Consider the following 6,938-nt stretch of genomic DNA (forward strand, 5'->3'; position numbering starts at 1 on the left):
AAATCCAGCTTGAACATCTGGGAGTTCACAGTTTATGTAGTATTGAAGGCCCACTTGGAGAATTTTGAGCGTTACTAGCGTGTGAGATGAGTGCAGTTGTGCGGTAGTTTGAGCATTCCTTGGCATTACCGTTCTTTGGGAATGGAATGAAAACTGACCTTTTCCAGTCCAATGGCTACTGCTGATTTTTCCAAGTTTGTGGCATATAGAGTGGAGCACTTTCACAGTATCATCTTTTAGGATTTGAAATAGCTCCACTGGAATTCCATCACCTCCACTAACTTTGTTCCTAGTGATGCTTCCTAAGGCACACTTGACTTCGCATTCCAGGATGTCTGGCTCTAGGTCAGTGATCACACCATCATGATTATCTTGGTCGTGAAGATCTTTTTTGTACAGTTCTTCTGTGTATTCTTGCCACCTCTTCTTAATATCTTCTGCTTCTGTTAGGTCCATACTATTTCTGTCCTTTATTGAGCCCATCTTGGCATGAAATGTTTCCTTGTTATCTCTAATTTTCTTGAAGAGATCTCTAGTCTTTCCCATTCTATTGTTTTCCTCTATTTCTTTGCATTGATCACGGAGGAAGACTTTCTCATCTCTCCTTGCTATTCTTTGGAACTCTGCACTCAAATGGGCATATCTTTTCTTTTCTCTTTTGCCTTATTTTCTCTTCTTTTCTCAGCTATTTGTAAGGCCTCCTCAGACAACTATTTTGCCTTTTTGCATTTCCTTTTTTGCGGGTGGTCTTGATCACTGCCTCCTGTACAGTGTCACGAACCTCTGTCCATAGTTCTTCATGCACTCTATCAGGTCTAATCCCTTAAATCTATTTGTCACTTACACTGTATAATCATAAGGGATTTGATTTGAGCCTTAGTTCATCACAAACCTATGAGGAGTATTCCCAAGGTGTAGTTTGCTGGGAAGGAAATCCTGGGAACTATACATGATGAGCAGCTCGGCAGTAACTTCAGGAGTTGCTCCAGCAAAAGAAAGCTCAGGAAGCTCCAGGTTAATGGCCAAGCATGGGTGTGTCACATGGCTATGACTGGAGCCTTCCTGTGCCTGGTGTCTGAGGTGTGTGTGTGAGCTCAGTCGTGACAACTCTTTGGGACCCCATGGAAAGAGGAATGGGATTCTCCAGGTAGTAATACTGGAGTGGGTTGCCATTTCCTCCTCCAGGGGCTCTTTCTGATCCAGGGATCAAAGTTGTGTCTCTTGGGTCTCCTGAACTGACAGGTGGGTTCCTTACCCCTAGCACCCCCCTGGGGTTTTGAGGAAATTGGTCTTATCATCCAGGTGCTTCCCAGGTGGCTCAGTGGTTAAAAAAAAAAAAAAAAAAAAATCTGCCTGCCAATGCAGGAGAAACAGGAGATTCAAGTTTAATCCCTGGGTCAGGAAGTCCGCCTGGAGGAAGAAATGGCAACCCATTCCAATATTCTTGCCTGGAGAATCCCTTGGACAGAGGAGCCTGGTGGGCTATAGTCATAGGGTCACAAAGAGTTGGACATGACTGAGCACAGACTGAGCACAAGTGCCTATGATATCTAGCATCAAGACATGCAGAGGTGTAATGTAATGAGACTCCCCATAAACAGCAACTGCCCCTTATTCTGCTCTGCATGGCAGAATGTGTTCTTATTTAACTATCACGTTTACTTTTTTAGTATATAAAAATTTATTACTATCATGCTTTCATCATCAAAATTTATGAACTTGGTCTTTCCTTCTTGCCTTTGTATAAGGCCAAAAGAGAGATACTGGCTACTTTGACAACCTTAAAGTGAACTCCAGGAATGTCACCATCAGCATGACCTTAGTGACTACATCCAGCGACCAGAATTTCATAGTTTTCCTCAATAAAATTTAAACAACCATCATTGAGTACAAAGGCTGTGATTTTTTTTTGGCATTCTTGATGAGCTGAACCCTGATGGCAGAATTTGGTTGTTTGACTTCAACCCCTACTTTTTCAAGCTCAATTCCCTTTTCATGAGAAGTACCTCCAAAGGGGTTGGCCCTCAGGGCTGTGCCCAAATGGGCTTTCTTGTACTGTTTATCATGACCAGAAGTGTCTGGTCTCGTCAATGGCTACAGAGCTTCCTGGCAGTATGAAGGTCGTGACACTTGCCCATCCTACTGGTGCCATGGGCCTAAGTGAAAGACTATCATGTTTAATTTTAATGCAAGCTCAGAGGGTATTAGGACCACTATCTTACAGACAAGGAAACAAGCCTACAGAGCTTAAGGACCTTGATCAATGTCATACAACTCCTAACTAACAAATGATTCTGAGCACAGGCTGGTGGGACCACAGTCTGTCCCCACTCCTCCCATGTCTCAGCAGGACCCAGAGGTCTCCCTGCCCAAAGACCTGCTCGGTGGCTTCAGCCTGACCCCCTGGTGGGTCCGTGTGGTCCCTTCAGGCGCCCACACCACCTATGTTCCTGGTGCCCCTGACTCAGGTCCTTCCTTCTTCAGGGAAGCCCTAGAGCCCCACGGTTGGCAGGAGGCTGCAAGCCAACTCCCAGAGTTGGGTCAGGCCAGGTTGTGAGGAGAATCAGGAGAGAAGCAGGAAGGTGTGAGTTCATGGTCAGCACCTTCCTTTGACCTGGAACCTCCCTCTCTTCTCCCTGACACTTCCTGCCCCTCAGGGAAGCTCCTCTCCATGCCCCCACCCCACAATTACAAATGCTCCTGTAGCTCTGCTGTGGGTCAGAGTCACCAGGGGAGGGGGAAGAATGCAGAGTCCTGGGCTCCAGCCCCAAAGATCTGATCCAACATCCCAGTGGATTCTGATGCAGGGGGTCCTCTGAGCACATTCTGAGAAGATTCTAACAGATCTGCCACTCACAACTGTGAGCCCTGGGTCAAGAGTATAATGAAGCCCATCCTATATGTTTAAATATTTTAAAGTTATAAATCAAGCTAACACACTGTCAAGTACACCTTCGTAACCACCTGGCAGACTGGAGTTCCTGGACCCCGGAGTTTGGAGCCAGAAGGCAGGACAGCAGAGGGAGGGGCCAACCCAGTCCCCAGCCCTCCCCCTACGCTTCCCACCTCTGGCTCTGACCCTCTTTGTGCCCTGAGGAATCTGCTGCTCAAGCAAGAGCATCACAGCCTTCAATTTCAAGCTCAGGCCACCCTCTTCTGCTCCACAACAGCTGTATCTTGACCACCTGTCAGGCTGGGAAATGGGACCTAGAAGGGGGATGACATCAGCTCTGAGAGCAGGGATTCTAGGGTCCAGGTGCTCAGAGCAGGGACTGGGAGCTGCCAGGGGTTGGCGGGGGGGAGACTCCAGGTGGCCACACCCCCTTGTCCTCTCTGGCGTGGAGGGTGCAACTACAGGATGACCAAAGCAGGGCCTCTAAACCAGTTCTTCTCTAACTGTAATGTGAGCAGAACTCACCTGGAATCTGTAGGTCTGGGTTAGAGACACAATTCCATGTTCCTAACAGCCTCCTGGAGAAGGCAATGGCAACCCACTCCAGTACTCTTGCCTGGAAAATCCCATGGACGGCAGAGCCTGGTTGGCTGCTGTCTATGTGATCACACAGAGTCGGACACGACTGAAGCAACTTAGCAGCAGCAGCAGCAACAGCCTCCCAGGCCAAGCCGACTCTGCTGATCTACAGGTCACACTTAGAACAACAGAGGTCTAGGGCAGGGTGGGCAAAGTGTTTCTACAAAGGACTATAAAGTACATTTTCAGGTGTTGTGAGCCCCACAATCTCTGCAACCCCTCAGCTCTGCTGGTGGCACACAAATGAGGCCACAGACAAATGTCAGTGAATGAGTGTGAAGTGAAAGTCATTCAGTTGTGTCTGACTCTTTGCGACCCCATGGACTATACAGTCCATGGAATTCTCCAGGCCAGAATACTGGAGTGGGTAGTCTTTCCCTTCTCCAGGAGATCTTCCCAACCCAGGGACTGAACCCAGGTCTCCTGCATTGCAGGCGGATTCTTTACCAGCTGAGCCACAAGCAAAGTCCAAGAATACTAGAATGGGTTGCCTATCTCTTCAGCAGATCTTCCCTACCCAGGAATCAAACCTGGGTCTCCTAAATTGCAGGCAGATTCTTTACCAACTGAGCTATCAGGGAATGAGTGTGGCTTGAATACTGAAAATAGAATTTCATACCATTTTACTATAAAACAAAATAAATATTCTTCTTTGGAATCCTTCAACCATTTAAAAATATAAAAACAATTCTTAACTCATGGGACATAAGGAACAGATCATGGATCAGGCTTAGCCCCAAATCTTTAAAATATATGGATGTTTGAACATAACCACAATACCAACATCACACCTAAAAATACTTAGCAATAATTCTGTAATATCATCAATACTTTCAATGTTTGGGTTTCTAATTGTCTCATTGTAGATTCACCCCTGTTCTTAATAGACAATCACTGTCTAATATATCCTTTTATTCCCTTCCCTGTTCCCCAAGTAGTTCAGTGTCTCATACCCTGTGAATGTTGCCATACTACAATTCACCAGTAGACTGCTCTAGTAACCATGACATTTGCTAACTTCACTTGGCATTTACACAAAACACCAGTTGTATACAATTTGCAATTATATATGAATATCTGAACACAGAAATTGAAAATAGACTATTTGCTCTGAATAAAATGCATAAAACATCACTACATCCCAATTTCAAGGAAAAATTATTGATGTCAAACAAATTCCAACTTATTTTTTTAAAACAATGAACATGGGAAGTCCATGTCACTATGTTGAGCTTTACCTTTATTATGTCAACATTTTTAGTGTTAATGGAGGCCCTTATGTATTTATATTCTTCTGCTTAAGAAAAGAGCAAATTGAATCTATTTGCATAATTGATCTGTGTTAAATACTGATTGCAAATGTATAGCCTGAATTGTATTAAGTGTTCCTACCTCTGAATAAGGGCTTCCCAGGTAGCTCAGTGGGTACAGAATATGCCTGCAAGGCAGGAGATGCAAGAGACACGGGTTTGATCCTTCGGTGAGGAAGATCCCCTGAAGAAGGGAATGGCAACCCATCCAACTCCAATATTCTAGCCTGGAGAATCTCATGGACAGAGGAGCCTGGTGGGCTACAGTCCATGAGTTCACAAAGAGTTGGACATGACTGAAGCAACTGAGCACACCTCTGAATAAAACAGTTTATTTTCCAAACCTACTCTGGCCTGTTGTGAAGAACAAAGAATCAGGATGTCATATTCGGATAGAGTCTTTAAGGCCATCTAATAGAGCCTCCTCAGCTAACAGCAGACTAAAGCCTTATTATGAAATCACACAGCAATGTGATGGTTTTGTGCAATTTGCCATCTTTCTTCCAGTAATATTGCCATTTTTCCTCCATTCCTACCCTACAGGAAGCACACTATTAAAAAACCTAACTGAATAATAATATTTCATTTTATGAAAATATTTTATATTTATATATGTAAATATTTAGTGGAAATATTTTATTTGCACAAAACTCAAACTGTGCAATTCATCCTCCTTTTTTCTGTCCTCTAAAAACATTCAGCAAAGATTTACTGGGTCCTGCTATGGACAATGGAGAAGGCAATGGCACCCCACTCCAGTATTCTTGCCTGGAAAATCCCATGGATGAAGGAGCCTGGTGGGCTACAGTCCATGGGGTCGCTAAGAGTTGGACACGACTGAGCGTCTTCACTTTCACTGTTCACTCTCATGCATTGGAGAAGGAAATGGCAACCCACTCCAGTGTTCTTGCCTTGAGAATCCCAGGGACTGGGGAGCCTGGTGGGCTGCCGTCTATGGGGTCGCACAGAGTTGGACACGACTGAAGCGACTTAGCAGCAGCAGCAGCTGAAGCAGCTATGGACAAATAAGATCTTTTCCTCCTGCTCAGCTGGGTCTTCCATTTGAGCTCACATGTTGCAATTCCCTAGAAAAGTGTTAAGACAACTTTAAGAAATCAGCCTGCATTATATTTCTAATAAGCAGCTTATATGACTCTTTCCAGCAGATGTCAAAGTAATTCTGAATCATTTGTTATCCTATCTTCCTATATCCAAATTAGCATAATACTAGAATGTCCTCTCTGTTCTGAAAAGCAAGTTCTCTCTGCAGGGCAGGCTGTAAACCTTGCTCTTGACAGTTCTCACCAGGTTTACCCAAAGACCAACTTCTTCTTGGGTTGTGACAACTATTATAAACTAAAGAAGGGATCTGAACTTTATCCAACTAGTTTTTATTTGAAGGAATGATCCTAGGTTCATTTTTTTTTTCAGTTTTATTTATTTATTTTACTTTACAATATTGTATTGGTTTTGCCATACATTGACATGAATCTACCATGGGTGTACATGTGTTCCCCATCCTGAACCCCCCTCCCAGCTCCCTCCCCATCCTGTCCCTCTGGGTCATCCCAGTGCACCAGCACCCTGTATCATGCATAGAACCTGGACTGGTGATTTGTTTCACATATGATAATTTACACATTTCAATGCCATTCTCCCATATCATCCCGCCCTCGCCCTCTCCCACAGAATCCAAAAGACTGTTCTATACATCTGTGTCTCTTTTGCTGTCTCGCATACTAGGTTCATTTTAAAAATGAGCTTGTACCTGGAATGAATTGCCAAGGAACAAGGAGAATCAACCACAGAGTAAATATTATCAAGTGTAGGTTTACTTGGTCTTCAGAATTGACCTTTATCATTAAGAAACAACCCTAATCATCGCTAGTAATTCTCCTTATGTTGAAATCTTCTTTGTCTGAAATCAGTAGAGCTGCCCTAGTTTCCTTAGGGTTACTGTTGGCATGAATATCTTTTTCTATATTGTTACTTTCAACTTGTCTGTGTGTTTATATTTAAAGTGATTCTTTTATAAATAGTGTATAATTGATATTGATTTCCTAAGGAAAAAAAAAGTCTAATAATCTTTATTTAAT

General features: G+C 43.8%; 1 pseudogene; it reads right to left on the bottom strand.

Moving 5' to 3' along the window:
• Positions 1-1,700: 1,700 nt before the first annotated feature.
• Positions 1,701-2,138, bottom strand: LOC133243935 (small ribosomal subunit protein uS12-like; annotated as a pseudogene).
• Positions 2,139-6,938: the final 4,800 nt, after the last annotated feature.

The sequence above is a fragment of the Bos javanicus genome, unplaced genomic scaffold, assembly GCF_032452875.1.
Source record: "Bos javanicus breed banteng unplaced genomic scaffold, ARS-OSU_banteng_1.0 tig00001600_1, whole genome shotgun sequence".
In the NCBI taxonomy this organism is placed as follows: domain Eukaryota; kingdom Metazoa; phylum Chordata; class Mammalia; order Artiodactyla; family Bovidae; genus Bos; species Bos javanicus.